This window comes from Castanea sativa, chromosome 11 (assembly GCF_040712315.1).
Source record: "Castanea sativa cultivar Marrone di Chiusa Pesio chromosome 11, ASM4071231v1".
Taxonomy (NCBI): domain Eukaryota; kingdom Viridiplantae; phylum Streptophyta; class Magnoliopsida; order Fagales; family Fagaceae; genus Castanea; species Castanea sativa.
The window spans coordinates 20,512,525-20,531,829 of record NC_134023.1 but is presented as its reverse complement, the minus strand read 5'-3'; the positions used below and the strand labels follow the sequence as shown (position 1 = coordinate 20,531,829).

The window sequence follows — 19,305 nt, the reverse complement described above, 5'->3', positions numbered from 1 at the left end:
AAAATTGAAACTCTAATTTAGAATTCTAATTTGAGTTTCTCTCAACTTAACCTACTACTACTATTATTATTATTATTATTATTATTATTATTATAATTATATATATATATATATATATAGATGATATCCCGGCAAACAAGCTAAACTAATGGTACTGGACCAGGTGCTATTGTACAACCCCACAACCCACAAGATATTATCAACTTTAAGTGAATGCATAATGGCATGCACTACTTCTAAGCAAAAAGAAAAATGATTATTCACATTTCTTTTTGGTTAGGTTCTCTTCCTTCAAGTTTTCATTTATATTTTTACCAAGCATAGAAGAAGGGAGAACAATATTGTGTACATTTTACATATTTACAAAAGAGTAATGCTACAAGCACAAACTATTTTACAACATATTACAAAATGTTGATGTGGCCAACTTTTTATTAGTTTTCATCTAGTCCCACCATTAATATTACATTTTCATTTACTAATAATCACTCACCACATTAGCAGTTTATAAATTTTTTTTATAAAATAATTTGTATCTCTAACATTATTCTTTACAAAAAGTGAACAATGTTATAAATTTTACATTGCAATTACAATGTAAACTAATAATTTTCTTAAATAAAATGGTCATATCTCACTCTATTACATGAGTAAAATAAAAAATGATGCAAACAGTTTGCGCCCATAGATATTAGATACCAGTCTCTGGTTTTGGCTATAGTGAACTGTTTTGACTTAAATTATAATTTCTTTATATATGTGTCGTTATCTATATCCTAAAATGAGATAAACTAAAAAAAGCATCTCTTGTTAGATAAAGAAGAAATCAACAGATGCACCAGCACAATTGTTTTTATATAAGAACATAAATTTCTGGGGTAGGTAATACCGAGCAAAGATTGAGTTTGATATTATAAAAACCTTAGTTTCATGGCCATATTACAAGTACTTTTTTTTTTTTTTTGCTGAATATATTACAAGTACCTTTGATGTCAGAGTCCAACAACACTTGATATTCGCCAGGCAAATTTAATACTACTTGTTGGGTTAAGATAGCTTGATCCCGGTTAATTAATTTGATTACCCAAATTGATTAATTAGGTCAAATTATATACAAATCATGGAGGCGCCAAAAAATCACCAAATAAACTAAATGCAGTGGAAATTAAATTGACACAGTGCGGTGATTTGTTGACAAATGAGGAAAACCTTTCGCAAGGTAAAATTCTCACTAGGTGAATTTAAGGTCACCATTCCCAATAATCCACTAATCAATAATCAAACGGTTACAAGTATGAGAAATCTTACCATTACCTTGGCTTATCCCAAAATACCATCTTACAGTTGAACCTTCGCTCCAATACCCAATTAGACTTGATCTTATAATAGCATTCTTTCCTTTGGTGCACAAATCTCCAATTTATGACTAATTCTTTTGCACGGATCTCAGTACGTGACTAACTCTAGCAACTTAAATAATTATTGTCGGCTGCAAAATTCTTCACTTTTTGAATAACGAAGATTAGGAAGCAATTAGTTAAAAAACACTAAGGCGTACAAACAGAATAATCTCTCACAGAGAAAGTTAAGCTTTTGGTTTCTGTATCCGTATATGATGGCTTTTAAAATAAGCCTTATATAGGTCTAGGGTTGTCAGAAAAAAAAAAAAAAAAATCAACATGGGCCGAATTTCAGAGTTGGAAATTTCAAAATCATAGTTCTCGATAGATCGAGCTTGTGTTGAGCTATGTCTCGAGCTTCCCATTAATTCTCAATAGCAATTATTTGTCAAGCTATCTATTGAGCTTTAGTAAAACAACTTTTCTTCACTTGTTTCTTGGATCAATCTTCATGTTTTTAATACTTCCACTTGATATGTATCAAATCCAACTTAGATCTAACCAATTTACAAGTGAAGTGCGTTTTGTTGAAGGATTAGCTATTTACATAAAAAATATGACCTAACAAGAATGATGCATGAGGCAATGAGAAGACAAATTTATTATATTTTATTTGATTTTAAGTATCAAGGGCAATTTTGTAATTTCATAATACTTGAATGGGCTATGCCAACTGTCCATTAGATCTTCTTTTAGTTTTTATTTAAGTTTGGTTATTTAGTTGGGCTTAGTGGTAAAAGCCTAAGGAGTCTAAGTCCAAGTCTTATTAGGGTTTTAAGAAATCCTAATTCAATTAGTATTAGGTATTAGTCTTCTATTCAAAGAGTTGCAGTACTTTCTATTGAGTTGATTATTAATGAATATTTTTAGAATTTAAGAGCTATGAAGCTTTCTTTTATGGTTTGTGTGATGCAATTTTTCCTGAGGTGTGATGCTTAGGAAGTCTAGGTGTGATTCTTAGAATTTATCTATTTTCTTTAATTTTACTATTCATGGTTATCGTTCACAGCAATCCAAATCTTGATTTTTCACCTTTGTTTTCATTCCCAAACCCTATTAATCCTTGTCCCCTTTGAAAACCCTACAATCCCTTTTATTTTCTAGTCTATTCCCCACCAAAACCTAACCCTAATTCTTCAAAACCCAAGCTAAACCAAGTCTTATTAGGGTTTTAAGAAATCCTAATTCAATTAGTATTAAGTATTAGTCTTCTATTCAAAGAGTTGCAGTATTTTCTATTGAGTTGATTATTAATGAATATTTTTAGAATTTAAGAGCTATGAAGCTTTCTTTTATGGTTTGTGTGATGCAATTTTCCCTGAGGTGTGATGCTAAGCAACCCTAGGTGTGATGCTTAGGAAGTCTAGGTATGATTCTTAAAATTTATCTATTTTCTTTAATTTTACTATTCATGGTTACCGTTCACAGCAATCCAAATCTTGATTTTTCACCTTTGTTTTCATTCCCAAACTCTATTAATCCTTGTCCCCTTTGAAAACCCTTCCCTTTTATTTTCTAGTCTATTCCCCACCAAAACCTAACCCTAATTCTTCAAAACCCAAGCTAAACCAAATCTGCCCTGGTGTTCTAAATCAGATTTTGTTGTTCCCCCTTGTCCTACGTCAATATGCTTAGACAAGTTCTAGTTAATATAAGTCCTATTGGAAACTTCTTAAGCAAGGCTGGCGAGTTGGATTTTAGTACTTTTATGATGGCTCCATTTGTGCTTAATCTTAATTCACAAGATATTTAGTGAACTCTTTATATTTATATCCCTAACTAGCATGAACTATTTCACATCTCCAGTTCTTGAAAAAACCTCCTCTTATTCATATATCTTTGATGCAATATACTTTTTCAATTTAAACTTGAAACACATTTAGAGCCAATTAAAAACCATTAAAGATGAAATGACATAGCGCATGGTCCGACAATTTCATTACTCCCTCAAATACATTGACAAGAAAACTAACATATTTTAGATTGGGGGGGGGGGGGCGCTAATAGGCACTCATGTTTTAAACTTTAAAGTTTTTTTTTTGTTTTTTTGAGGGGAAACTTTAAAGGATTAGAAGCACTCTTTAGAACATCATAAACTAACTAAATATGTAAACTTTAGGGTATGTTTCCATTAGATATTGTTGTAAAAAGTGGAACTTTGATTTTAAACTATTTGCAATAGAGTTTTTTTATTTTTTTCCCTTTTTTATATAGAGCTTTAACTAAAATTCAATTTAGTGTTTTAAGTAATTTGCAAATTATAGTGAACGGTATTTCAAGATTGAATTTAAAGCATGTACAATAAATTGTAGAGTTCCTCTAAAAATCTATATTTCAATTTCTTTTTATTAAAAATGATTTTCCCCAGTTTTAGCAAACACCCTTTTGTTTGATTTTGTTTATTCTTTATTTGTTTTTTCCAAAAAGTGCAATAGATTAATGCTCTCTTTTGCAAGCCATATCTTACACAAATAGACTTGGCAAAATTGGACTTTAAACAAGTTAGTTTGCTTGAACCTGAAGTAAAAAAAGAATATGCGTAGGGAGATTTCTGAACCGTGGAAAAACAGGTCAACTTGAAATCCGAATCAAGTAATTACAAGTTAAATTTGTGTTTGACCCAGTGATTTAATAGGTTAAAACTTTTTTTTTTTTTTTTGCAAAACTTAAAAAATCAGTTAGTCAAAGTATTTGTATGAAATGTTTAGAAAGATATGAGTATGGTTAGAGTGGTTTTTTGCCTTTGGTATAATGGTTAACTTGAAATCTGACTTAGGGAACTTGATAGGTTTTTTGAGAGATAATTACAACATGTTGTTAAGCCCGCAGTTCGAACCCTTTCCCCTTAAACTCCCAAGCACTTTGTACATAGGGAGGTGTCAATTCAACTATAAGGCCTTTGGCAGAGGCCTTTGGCAGGAAACTTGATAGGTTAAAACACAATTTTCTATAAAATTAAAATAAATAAAAAATTAGTGGGCAAAAGTATTTTGTATGAGTGATATTTTGGAAAAATTGAGTATGAGTAGAGAGGTTTTTGGGTTGCAGAAAAAGAGGTCAACATGAAAATTGAAATCTGACTTAGGAAAAACGAGCTAGATATATGTTTGATCCATTAACTTTATAGGTTAAAATGCAATTTTTTGTAAACTTAAAAAATCAATATACAATACGATTTCCATTTTAATAGCAATATTTTCGCAAATATTTAAGACAATCTTTTTATTTTGGTTGTAATACGAGTTAAAATTATTTGATTTAAATGGTCATAAGCCATTCTAATTTTGGGATAAACAGCCTACTAACTCAAATATTTGATGTTTTATTATTTTCTTATTATATATTAATTGATTAATTAATTAACTTTTAATGTTTTTATCTGAACACATGTAGACTCATCACGGGTCCAAAAATAATGATCTGTTTAAATTTGGGTAATTTTAAAGTGTTTTTTTATTTTTATTTAATTTTCATTTCTTTTTGAATCCTGAGGGTAATTTCAACTTTTATCCAATTATAACCTAAAGTTACCCAAGTAGATCAAACTCATACCTGACCTAAATCCAACGAATTGCCAAGTTTATATAATCAAGTTCATTCCTACTGTTGACTCTTCTCAAAAGTTCATACCTACAACATGATTATCCTCTCAAATTCCCTCATATCTCTCTTTCAAAAAAATAAAAATTTAGGACTGGTTTTTGCAGCTTGTTTCCAAAGTTACCTTAATACTTAAGGCAAAACAAAGAAGGAATGTTTGCGTTTCAAACGAGGAAACAAAAGTGCTGAGAATTGAGGAAGCTTGGCAAGAAATACTTTTTAAAGTATTGGTTGGTTTTAGAGGTGGTCAATGGTCACTTTGTTGGGAATTTCAATTCAATTTAATGGATCTTTCAATGCAATTTCCAACAAAATCCATAAAAAGTCCCAAACCAGCAAGCCGCCTGGAAATCGTCATCCGGTTTCTGAGTTACGACTCTATGAGGTAAAAGAGTTATATATATATATATAATCAGCTATCAGTACGTCTTTCTAATTCATTAGCCCTTCAAAGTTCAAACTTCTTCATTTGCTGCAGCCCCTCCCTCCCAAAGAGGCCTTGTCTCGACGTGGTATGTCATCTCATCTTTCTGATTCTTCAAATACTAGGATTTGGGTTGGATTCAATGCATCTAGTGTTAATCCCATTGAGATAATGATATGTGACAAAAAAATGAATGTGTTATCATCTTGACGATTCAGTGTAACTAGACATTAAATCCAAAACTTTGCCCATTCGTATGTATGTTCTCTAATCTGTATCATTCATATGGGTTTGTTTGAAATTGATGGTACGTTGCCAAATATTATGATGACTTTGATTGTCATCTTTCTTTTATAATATTTCACTATTTTCTAACTACTTTGTATTTGTTTCATATTCATTTGTGAAATTTTCATTTCAGTTTTATGTTATATCTTTTATACTTCTACTAATTATAAATTTATCCAAAATTTCTATTTAAAATTATTCAAGTAAATTTTCTATTCTATTTTTAAAAAAAGTTTTTATGTTTTCTAGAAGACATTTTCAATCTTAAAATATTTACAAACAAAGAAAAAATATATATAATATATAACTATAATATGGAAAAAAAAAATTTAACTTATCAAAGGTACTATAGCAATTTCACTTAACATTAGAATTACCTTTTTTTTTTCTTTTTTTTGAGAAGGAACATTAGAACTACCTAATAACCTTAACATGCAAAAGAAAAAAAAAGAATTCAATACATAACTCAATTAATTAATACTAGCCCATTTAAGTTTAGTTACATAAATAGAACCAGTTGTAATGGTTTAAGCATAAAATAACCACCGTGCACCCTTAGTGTGGTAATCACTCCACAAGTATAAGTGCTTGTAGGGTATGGGGTGTGGGGGGTAAAGGCCGAAGTTCAAGTCTTTAAGAAAGAGTTTTACATTTGATGAATTTTCTATCATTTTTTTTTTAAATGTAAAAGCTGTTTACTACTGGATGAATTCTTCAGCTTAACTCGGTGCATAATTGCTTTCTTTTTGTTATTCGTTCAGGCGATATATTTTCATTCTTAATCAGAAGCAGAGAAGCAAGTCATGTCCGCAAAAGGAGTTGAACAGGTTGAGCTACTAAGTTCAGATAATGATTCATATGGAGGAGTTGTAGTGAAGATAGAGCAGCCCATAGATTCTAAGATCTTTCCTTCTTTGCTTTGAGCTTCAATATCGCAATGGAGGCAACAGGTATATATATATATAGTATCTTTTAATCTTATTAGTTTATCTTCCTACGTCTAGTATCCATTTGATGTAGAAGTTGCCACTAGTACCTCCTATTCTGTTACAAATTTGGGATGTAATTGGCAGGGGAAGAATGGTGTTTGGATCAAATTGCCTATCGAACATGCAAATCTTGTTGAAGCTACAGTTAAGGTAAACACAGGTTTCCAGATTTATTATTATTATTTTACAACAAATTGTCTAATACTTAAAAGGAGGTGTTTATTTATTTATTTTTTAACATTTAAAAAAGAATTCAACTTATAAATCCAATAGATAGAGTTTTGTTTTGACACATATACCTGGTAGTTATTATAACTGCGCTTTTATTTCATAATAAGCTAACCTATTTCATCCTAAAAAGCATGGGTACACAATGATACAACAATTTCTGAAAAAAGTAAGATACAATATGAGAGGACATGTTCTAATTTCACAAACATGGCATTTTTTTTTTTTAAGTTAAAATCCAAAAGTAACCCTTTAAGTTTTACCTTTTGTTATTTCAATCCTCTAAGTTTCAAATTTTGTCAATTAAGTATTCCGTTAAACTTTTGTTAACTCTTTCGGTTTACTAACCAAAACAACTTCATTTTGGGTTTTTTTTTATTCAATTTGTAATTAAGAAAAATGAAAAACTTAAAAAAAAAAAAAAATAGGGGCGGCGAAGGGGAACGCCGTCGTTTCTTGCCCCTGAAAACAAAACAAAAATATTACGATTGGGCCCTACCTCAAGAATTGAGGGAGAAAGAAAGGGGGAAGGAGAAAGAGTTAGTCTTTTTTTTTTTTTTGTAAAATTTTTTTGCTATTTTAAAATTTAAAAAGCTTTTCTATTTTTATTTTTTGTGAAGTATATTTGTTGCTTGTAGTTGTAGATCTGTGTTTTTGTGCTTGTGAGCTATAGTTATTATTTGAATTGTGTGTTGTGCTACTTTGAACTTTGGATTTTATACAGCAATCCATATCGTGATTTTTTGTTTTGTTTTCAAGGGCAGGGTCGTTCCCCTTAGCTGCCTCTTTTTGTTTTGTTTTTTTTTTTTTTTCAATAACAGTTTTTCATTTTTATTAATTATGATTTTTTTTTTTTTAAAAACCCAAAACGGTGTCGTTTTGGTTAGTAAACAGAAAGAGTTAACAGAAGCCTAACAGAATACTTAATTGACAAAATTTGCAACTTAGATAACTGAAATGACAAAACTAAAACTTAAAGGACTGATATGACAAAAGGTGAAACTTAAAGGGTCAGTTTTGAATTTTAGCCTTTTTTTTTTTTTCATGGTGTAGTATGTAAGGAAATGACTTAATGAGACTCATAAGATTCAATTGGCACCCTAATATTTTTTATAATTTTTTGATGAAATTGAAATATATATATATATATATATATATATATATATATTTCTAAGATTCAACTTAGTTTAAACACTTTGGATTTCTAAAATCAATTCTCAGGACTTACTAAACACTGAAATTTCATTTCTCATGAATTCAAACACCCAATAATTTATACTCATAAGAATCTTAAATTCTCAGTAATCAAAAATCATGTTAACCGAGCACTACCTACCTTATAGTTGCTAGTTATAATTACGAGAATTTCTAATGTAAAATGAAGCTGATTAAATTGGGACGTGAAATTCGCTTTCTCTTTGAGAAAATTTAGGCACTTTGCGGTTGGAAAATCCCATAAACTGGTTATTGCATGTCCTCTCATCAGAATTGTAAACTTTGGGCTTTTCCTAAAGGTGGCTTCTCTATTAAAAATAATAAATTCATTGTGCTAAGTTAGATCCTTAATTCTCATTCTTACCCACCACAGTACCAATAAGAAACTTAACCATCTATTTATTGGTTTCATATTAAAATGTACCAACAATCGATGTATAGTCTTTCTAAATTGTGATTTATAATCTTGTTTGTTGATTTTACAGGAAGGATTTCGGTATCACTATGCTGAACCAGATTACTTAATGCTTGTATGTTGGCTTCCTGAAACTACTGATACTATTCCTCGAAATGCTTCACATCGAGTAGGTGTTGGTTCTTTTGTCATGAATAATAAGAGAGAGGTATGTGTTTTGGATTAATTTCTGGCTTTCCCTTACCATGACTGGGGTCGGCCTTTAGGCTAGGCTATTCGGGCCAATGCCTAAGGCCCTATTATAACAAGACCTCTTATTATTATTTTAATAATTATTATTTTTACTAAAAACAATTATTAAAAAAAATTTCATAAATAGGTTTTTTATTCTTTTCTCCACCCCAATATGACCACGATATTGATGACAAAAAGAAAATCTAACCCAATTGAAAATCTAAAATGTTTTGAAAGATATGTTGTAAATATGATGATGATGATGATGATGATGTCATTATTTTCTTATAATAATTTCAAGTTTGAACTTTTGTAATAAAAATAAAAATAAAAATCGACTGCATCATACATCGCCTTATCCAAATTAAATGAAAAGTCATTAATTTAAAAAAAAAAAAACATAATAGATTTTATGGTTGAAACATGATATCTGATTTTTAATATAAAATTTGTCTTGGTTTGATTAGTATTGATTCATTGAGTTACATGATAGATAAATTCGAGTGATTCTATGCTCTAAAATCTATCTTTGATTGAGTAGATTGGTGTTGTTAGGTGATTGTAAATTTTTAAATTTATTTTTTGTTATCGTCATATTATAACTTTATATTGTAGATATTTATTTTATTTATAAAATATTTTTTAATTACAAATTATTACTAATATCAATTTAAATATGAAAAACTTATAAAAAAAATGAGAAAAGAATAAAAATTAATTGACTCCCTATTACTCGAAAAAAAAAATGAAACATATAATAGAAAACTTAGATAAAATCTCATAGATCAATGAGAAATTCATAAAAAAATACTTCAAAGATTATGTCATAGTATAAAGGAAATAACAATGAAAATAATCATAATGATGTTCAAACATGTAATATAATATTACAATTCTCAATTATAGAAAAGAATAAATTCCTTTCAAATGCATTTATCTGTTATACAATTTTATTAACACAACTTGTTACAGTTGTTTCTAAAATAAACAAACAAAATATCAGAATTAAAGATTAAAAAATCATACCTTATCAATTGAAAAGTAGATGTTAACAGAACCTAAATAAACAAGTAACTAATTTTAAATAGTAAGAAGAATAGATTTTAAATTAAAAATGATAATAACAATATATTTTAAATATAAAAAAGCCCCACCAATAATGTCTCCTTTGGCCTAAAATTGTATTGTGCAAACCTTGACCATGAAATCAAGGACGAAGAAGTAATTTGGAAATTCTGGTTTTGCTCTTGTTATTACAAAAACATTAGCCAAATATTGATAGTATACCCCAAAAAGACTAGTTGAATTAAAATTAGTACTACTCGTAATCACTTATGCAACCTAGATCAACTTCATACATATCTAATATGAGATTCAACACATGCCCACACAGCCCACACTTATATCCAATCCAATAACAATTTAGACAATCCATTATTTATGTTTGATCCTCTTAAAATTTATAGGTCACTTTGTTCATACTTCAGCAATTTCTATTAAGATCCAAAAAAAAAAGAAAAAAGAAAAAAAGAAGCAATTTCTATTAAGCAAAACAACTTGCTCTAGTGTATTTGAATGGCCTTCTATCCAAAAAAAAAAAAAAAAATTTTGAATGGCCTCCTATCAAAAAAAATGAATGGCCTTGTTATGATGGCTTAATAAATCTAGCTGCTAAAATGGAATTTATCTTATGGCAGGTGCTTGTAGTTCAGGAGATTAGTGGAAAATTCAAAGGAACAGGGGTGTGGAAGTTTCCTACCGGGGTTGTTAATGAAGTGAGTATGCCTTAAGTGCAATTGTTTATCAAATTCTTTAGAAAACTATAGAAAATGTTCACCCTGGATTGAAATTTTTCATACGCAGGGTGAGGATATTTGTACAGCTGCAATTAGGGAAGTCAAAGAAGAGACAGGAGTAGGTGATAAAAATGCAATTTGTGGATTCAAATGAGTATGATATTTACCTACATGTAGGTTTACACATTACAATGTAAATCTAAGACCATTAATTTTATTTTGTTTCAGATCGACACAGAGTTTGTGGAAGTTTTAGCATTTAGGTAAGAAAATTGCCTAATATTATCCAGTTCACATGCATTTGTAGATATTATTGTTTTAGATGTATGAATAAACAATAAATAGTCTTCCCTGTAAAGCAAGTTTACTAATGTTGCATTATTAAAAATTTACTGCAACTTGTTACACTAACAAAACTAATATTATTATATTAATTGTTTTCAATATAGTTTACATGTTCCTCAATCTCCTTTTGGTGTTTCATTCTAATCTCTCTCTCACACACACACAATATACAGGCAAAGCCACAAGTCATTCTTTAGCAAATCAGATTTGCTCTTCATTTGCATGTTAAAACCACTTAACTTTGACATTGAGAAGCAGAATTCAGAGATTGAAGGAGCACAGGTAATTTTTTTTTACCGCAATACTACTACAAAGACTGTTTTTCTTTGCATCAACTTGTTTAGGGCTTTAAGAATAAAATTGCATTAGTTTTGTTAATCAAAATAATGTTGGAGTTGAGCAATCCTCTGTGGAAATAGGCATTTATTTTTAAAACGTCTATCAATCAAACTAGCTGCTTATATTCTTTGAATTAACTTTTCAAAATCATACTAGCTGGATGCAAGACCATAAGCCAATTTAATTCATGTTCTTGTTTGATAAAAGAAAAGACTTTACATAGAGAATAATCAATTATGTCTACAAGGCTCGTGTCCGGATTGGAGCATCAGAATACAATGTTTTTTTTAGCATATGTTGTAGTGAGGTTCTAGTAAATAAGTCCTGATTCTCAAAAAAAAAAAAAAAAAGTAAATAAGTCCAATTGGGAACTTTTTAAGCAGATCCTATGGATTGATTTTTAGTACTTGTATGATGGTTGCATTTGTGCTTAATCTTAATTCAAAAGATATTTGTTGAAATCTTTATATCTACGGTACTGACTAGTGTGAATTATTTGGCATCTCCCATTCTTGAAATCCTCCTCTAATTCATATATCTTTAAGGCAATATGCATTTTCAATTTGAATTTGAAACGTATTCTGAGGAAAGAAAATGCATTTAGAGCCAATGTAAAACCATAAAAAGGCGAAAAATATCTACCTTTCATGACCATTTGGTGGCAGAAGACATTAACTTATTATGTCCTATTTTCCCATTTTGGCTTGGCATGGCATAACTTAATATTAAAGCAATGTAAAATTCAAGAATTTTGATTCATATTGGACCTTCTATAATTACTGAATAATGGCATCATGGTTTTCTTATGTTCGTCTTTCCTTTTCCAATTCTTTAGTGGATGCCAATTGAGGACTATGCAGCGCAACCTTTTAACCAAAAACAAGAGCTCTTCAATTATGTTGCCAAAATATGCTTATCAAAGTCACAAAAGAATTATAATGGCTTCTCTCCACTGGCTACAACTACAGGCTCTGGCAAAGTAAGCTACCTCTACTTCAACAATCAGGATAATATATAACCACCTTGTAACTTCTGATAATCAGCCATAGAAAGTCTGATGTGATGTTTAAAAAACACTATATACTATTTGCATGAGTTGTGACAATAAGAACTCTATGACAGAAACGCTTGATGGGTTAATCATACTGTATAGATTTACATTTCTTTACAGTGATATAATTCAAAATGTGGATTTCTTCTCAGCAGAGTGAGTCAATAAAGTTGTAATTTGCTCTTCTTCTTCTTCTTTTTTTTTTTTTTTTGGGGGGGGGGGGGGGGGGGGTGGGGGGGGGTTGGAGAACTAATAATAAAGATGTAATTTGATATTTATTTAATACAAAGTGTGATAATAAAGATTCAATTTCTTTTCGTTTATGCCATATATCTTGCAATGAACAAGAGTACGAAATACACTCAATTTTATGCTCCAAAAAAAAAAAACAATATATGTTGCTAGAGATATATTAGCCCATTAGTATAAGTCCAAACTTAATTCTATTTTGTATGCAAGCGAAGTCTCCTACTTGTACTAGAAGACTATTAGTCTAGGGTTTAGTCTACTATATATACACATGTTATGGTTCATTATAACACAGGATTTGTACTACACTCTAATATATTATTGATGTAGCCCTTTAGAGACTCCTCTATAGATGTAGGCCGTTAGGCTGAACCACGTAACTCTCGTGTGTTATTGTGTTCTATACTTTATGCTTTCGCTTTTGCATTCATACTAGCATATTCAAAATGGTATATTAATGCTAATATTTAACATTTGTAATGTATTGATCAAGAATCTTATGGTTTAGTAACATTATCCAATTTTTCTTATGAGAATCACTTGTAAGGAAAAAAAGAAAAAAGAGAAAGAAAGAAAGAACTGCAACGTACCGATAAACAAGTTGCATTACTTTAGAATTAATGAAGGTCCTTGATAATATTTGATAAATTCTGTTTCACAAACTAAAAACATGTCGTTTTCTCATATTGAGATACTGATAAATGCTTATTCATTATGGTATATGAGATCCAGCCAAGCAAGCTAAACTAATGGTATTGGACCAGGAGCTATTGTACAACCCCACAACCCACAAGACATTATCAACTTTAAGTGAATGCTTGCGGGAACGCGTGTGCATAATGGCATGCACTACTTCTAAACAAAAAGGAAAATAAATTATTCACATTTCTTTTTTTGTTAGGTTCTTCCTTTAGGTTTATCAATCTGCACCCACTACCCAAATCTTATGCACCCTTTTATCACCTAAAAATAAAAGATAATTATAGGTTTATATTATACTAGCAATGTAAGTCTTATATTATGGACTAAATAAGTGTATAAAATCAATGGCAGAGCTAGAAAATTTCCTCAAGGGGGCCAAGCTAAATATATATGAAAAGTTTAATCCAAAGAATTACATCTATGATAATAATAATAATAATAATAATAATAATAATAATAATAATAATAATTGATGATACACGAAAATCAGTAGGCTAGAATGCTTCGGGCTATGATGATAGTTGTGAGTTCTGAAAAGAAAGAAAGAATTGTCAAGGGTGACTGGTGTAGCTCGGCCAAGAACTCTCCGATGGTTAAGTCAGTTTTCTCTCTAAAACACAATGAAGGGAAAATAGTGAATGGAGATACTTACCTTGGCTGAATAGGACTTGTTCCTTTTATAGAAAATTAAAAGTGGGTCTACTTGTTCGGATTCACCACCATCATGGATGATGTGAGTAGTTAATGGAGAAAATAGGCAATTGGAATACGTGGAGCGAATTACGAGGAACTCCTTTCACATTTTGAGAGTAGTACACTATGATCAAATCATAAGGGAGTTTATGAGAAGTCCTTTTGTAGAATTCACCAAGTATTATTTGGTCTTCCTTATATTTGTATTATGGACGACCCACCTAGTCTTGTTACAAAGGGACTTGTATTGTTTCCTAAGTACAATGTTCTTGTTCTCCTCTTCTTAAGGTTTCATGGACGTGGTGACTATGGATGATCATCATGGACAAACATCCTTAACTTAGTCCCCATCAGTTGCCCCTTTGTCCTTGTGTTGTCCACACCATTATCTTTTTCTTCAACTATTAATTATTTTTAAAATACTATTCGGGGAATGTACCAAGGAAGTTGACACGTGGCGCAATCTTAGAGGCCTTTAGGTCGCGTAGCTTCATTTTTAAAAAATGTGCCATGTGGCGCATTTTAATTGGTCTGTGTCACTTCAGTGTCCCAACTTGGCTATAAATAGGAGAATACCCCTCTTACCCTCTCACATTTTTCATATTTCCTTTCTTGACATCAGTCGTCCTGCGCATCATCTGGAAGTTTCCTGCCATCCTTAGTTGTCTTCATCTAGAATCAGGTATCCTCATTTCTTCGTCTATAGGTTTTCTTAAGTTATTCTTTTACAAAATGGCTATCGTAGTGTCCTCGTCTAGCAACAACGATGAGAGAGAGATAGATGGATATCATGATGAGAGTAATAATAGTAGTAGTAGTAGTGGAAGTGACGGTAGTTCAAGTAATTTTTTAGACGAGCACTACTTGTCTAAGGTTCCTGGGTCCCATTAGAGGTTTTCCAAGAAGAGTTAAGGCAGAAGACGGTGTCAAGTTTGTCAGCTGGCCCGTCCTTTCACATACCAACATCCATCCCCTCTTTAGATGAAAAGGAGGATATCTTATATTGTTGTGCTGTAAGTATTCCTTCTAAGACAGACGAAAAAAAAAAAAACTAGGTTCCATTAGGAGTTGGTATCAGATCGCAGACGATCTGAATCCTCGTCTAACTGTCCAAGGTGAATGGTGTTGTTCCCCTTGTCTTGGAGTTGGAATTTACGAAGCTTATTTGTTGGGGGAGGTCTTAGGTTGCCTCTCAACTCTTTTGCTAGGGAAATTCTTCACAAGCTGGGTATAGGTATAAACCAACTTAACCCTAATGCATGGAGGCTCATTGTGTTTATGCAAGTGTTGTGGAGAGAATTTTTTGAGAGAAACCGTCCTCTTTCTATGGACGAGTTTCTTTACTGTTATAAGCCCTCTGAGATTAGTCAGTCTTCGGGCTTTTATCAGTTTTCAGCGAGGAGTTCCAACTGTAGGTTGGTTAGGTCTCTCCCCACATCTGATAGGAGGTGGAAGACGGAGTTTTTCTTCGTCTCTAGGATTTAGGAAAAGAACCCTGATGAAGTAGGTAAGGATCCATTTCCTCCCTATACTGGCAAAATAGGTCATCTTTGTCCAAAGAGTATATTATTTCTCACCCTTTGCTTTATTTCTCTTTATCATACTTGTCTCTCTCTCATTTTTTTATTTTTTTTTTACAATTGTGAGACGACTTGCTCTGTCCAAATTCCACCTAGACCGCGTCCAGCGAGCTTGTTCTTTTGCAGATAGGACGTTTCACTACTTAGTGACACTTCACCGTCTTGCGAGTTGGGGACTTGGCCTTGAACCCACTAAAGAAGCGCTTGCCCATGAGCTTACCACCCAAAAACGTAAGTTTTTTCCTTTTCTCTTTTCTTTTTATATTTAATTCGTCCCAATACTGAACCCCTTTTTCTTTTTTTCTTTTATTTTCTTTTTTTAAAATGGCAACCATGAAGGAGAACAAAGGGAAGGGCGTTACTAGAGGCGAGATTGAGGAGGAGGCTATTAACCAGTCTCGTCCTCCAGTTTCGTCCACGATGAAGGTCATCCCTCATGCTTCGTCAGAGCTGAAGAAGACGGTGTCCAAAAGAGCGGATACTGGTAACCTTCCTAGTTGTTGGGGCAACAAGAAGCAAAAGGTTGACCCTTCAACAAAGTCCACCCTTGTTGTGGTTCTTGACCACCCTACCCCCACGACCAAATATAGAGCTGGCACTTCTCCTTCTCGTCCTGGTGTTAACGTACCTAAGCCTTCCAACGCTGCCCCTATGACTCTTCTTGAAAGTGAATGCTTGGCTTGGGAGAAATTTAATTAGGCAGTCACTAATGAAGACATTGCCATTTGCTACAACATGTCCATGAAAGAGTTTGAACATTCCATTGTTCATGATCTCTTCAAGGTACTGTAATTCGTCCTTAGCTTGATTTTTGTTTCTTTCGGTCTAAGTTTCATCACTTTCTTTTGTCTATATTCCTTTGATGCAAGTTATGCCAAAGTTTATGGCAGCGTCTAGGTAGGCCTATGAATTGGACCACGCCAGGGTTAGGCTTGAGGCAAAAATCTGTGATATGGAGAAGGAGTCAAGCAGCAGGATGGGGGAAAGGATGAAGCTTGAGGCTGAGGTGGAGGAGTTGAAGAATTTAGTAGAATAATTAAGGATGGACATTATGGAAAAGGACACTCGTCTGGACCATCTGTAGAAGCAAAATGTAGAGCTCAAATCGTCCTTGAGTCAAGCCAAAGACGGAGTGATCAGGGAATTCAAGTCGTCCAAAGCGTCACTGATCTTTTGGACACGAACTATGCAGTAGGCTTTGAAGATTTTCGTATGGACGCTCTTGAGTTGTTCCTTGAAATGAAATTTGATTCCATCAAGCTTCGTACTATAGCTGAAAGTTCCCTGCTTCAAAAAAGTTCAAAAGATTTGAATGTTGAAGATGATGCTTCCACTCCTTTTACTGCTATAGACAGCTCTAAGTCTGGTGGCGATGCCCCCTGTGGTTTATCCCCTTGAAATGATTTCTATTTTATCTATTTTCTTGTTCGTTGTTTTGCTTTTGTCTTTTTTTTTTAGGGGGTCCATTGTTTTGGTCCATTTTAATTTTCTACAAGTACATTAACGCATCCATGTTTAAGGACGAGTATTTTATACAATTGCCTTTTTTTGGCTTGATACAGTAGGTTTTTGGACGGTAGTTGTTTACCTTTTTATTTATGAACATGCTTTTGTCCATATTTTTATTGCCAACTTCAATTCCAAGTATTCTTCGTCTATAGATAAGACTTTATTTTGGAATATGAATATTTTCCTCGTCCTTAGACTTGTTCTTGGAGTGGTACTTAGCTATATATTTTCTTAAAGCTTGGATTACCCAGCAAATTGGATGTGTCGTCCATATAAGATGTATTGCATGCATGCTTTTTTTCGTCCTTTATTTTTGGACAAATGTATTGGGAGGTTTATTCCTTCCCTTTGCACTTATCATTATTGCCTTAGGTTTTATGGCAATTTGCCTTTTCCTCTTCTAAAGATGGCTCATGATGATACATCTCCACATTCAGAGATTTTAAACGCTTTTAATTTAATATGGACATTAATTTCACAATCAACACTTAAATTAGAGAATTCAAATTATTTTATATACAATAACTGTACATAACATTGTCCATAAACATCAGAGAACTTGGTACGTAGCATTGTGCAAAGACATCGTCCATGCCAGCACTTAGTCCTTTTTTTGGGGAATTCAAATTGCTTTATATACAAGGACTTTGTTCATGACATCGTCCATAGCACATATTAGTAGCTATTTCTTTTTAGGGAATTCAAATGCTAGAAAACATAAGATACTGTTGAAAAACATAAGTGCTGAAAGATAACATAAATAAACTACTAGAAATCACTAGCAATCTTTAGACTAGTCCACGCCGACCTTCCCGACGAATCTTCTTTACTGGTAGTACTTCCTCAAATGCTCCACATTCCACGGGTGCTCTAGCTTTCGTCCATCCAAGACTTCCAAGTAGTATGAACCTCGTCTTTTGGAATTGATGACTCTAAATGGTCCTTCCTAATTAGGCCCTAACTTTCCATGAGCGGGGTCCTTTGTAGCCAATGATACCCTTTTCAGGACGAGATCTCCAATATTGAACTGTCATGGCTTCACCAGCGCATCATGATGCTTGGCCATCAAGTTTTTGTAACAAGCCACCCTCTATTCTGCATCCATCCTCACCTCGTCCACAAGGTCAAGGCTCAAACGAAGTTGTTTTACATTCTCCTCATTGTTGTAATGAGCCACCCTGTAGCTAGTTAGATTGACCTCTACGGGTATGACCGCATCATTTCCATATGCCAATTTAAAAGGAGTCTATTTAGTTGAAGTCCTTACTATCGTCCTTTACGCCTAAAGGATGCTGGATAACTCATCCAACCATATCCCTTTTGCCCTCTTAAGCCGAGTCTTGATGATCTTCAACAAAGATTGGTTTGCAACTTTAGCTTGCCCATTTGCTTGTGGATGGGAAGGTGAAGAGTAATGATTCTTGACTCCTAACTGCTTATAAAATTCTTTGAATGGTGTATTATCAAATTGGCGTTCGTTGTTTGAGACGAGCACCCTAAGAATTCTAAAGCGGCAAATTATGTTTTTCCAGACGAAATTTCTGACATTTCATTTAGTGACCACGAGCTCTGCTTCCACCCATTTAGTAAAGTAATCAATCCCTACTATCAAGAACCTCATTTGTCTCGTCCCCATGGGGAAGGGACCGAGGATGTCAAGTCCCCACTAGGCAAAGGGCCAAGGGGCCACCATTGGAGTAAGATACTCTAATGGTTGCCTAGGTATGTTGTTGTATCTTTGAGACTTATCACATGCTTTAACATCTGCTTGCATAAACGACCAGTAATATCCTACACGGATCATCTTATAGATGAGGTATTTGGCCCCTGAATGGTTTCCATAAGCCCCTTCATGGACGTCTCTCAGGAAATAAAGAAACTTGTCTAGATTTAAACACCTCAAATAGAGTTAAGTACCTCGTCCATAAGGACAAACTTCGCCGCCCTGACCTTTAGTTTTCTTGCCTCTATCTTATCATCTGGGAGAACTCTTTCCTTGAGATAAGACATAATTAGGGTGGTTCAACTGGTAACTCCATCTACTTGATTCACTTCCAGCATGTCTATGCTCAGAATGTATTGGATTTTAAATTGATCACCCACTATCTCGTCCGCAGATGCCGTCTTGGCTAAAACGTCAGCTTCTGTATTTTCTTCCCTTGGTATTTGTTGGAACTGGACTGTTGCGAAGCTTTTTATGCATTTCTTAACTTTTCCTAAGTACTTCTTCATACGTTCTTCATTGGCT

The 19,305-nt window shown here is 32.7% G+C and overlaps 1 pseudogene; it reads left to right on the top strand.

Moving 5' to 3' along the window:
• Positions 1-5,135: 5,135 nt before the first annotated feature.
• LOC142617468 (nudix hydrolase 2-like) lies at positions 5,136-12,523 on the top strand (annotated as a pseudogene).
• The last annotated feature ends 6,782 nt before the right edge of the window (positions 12,524-19,305 follow it).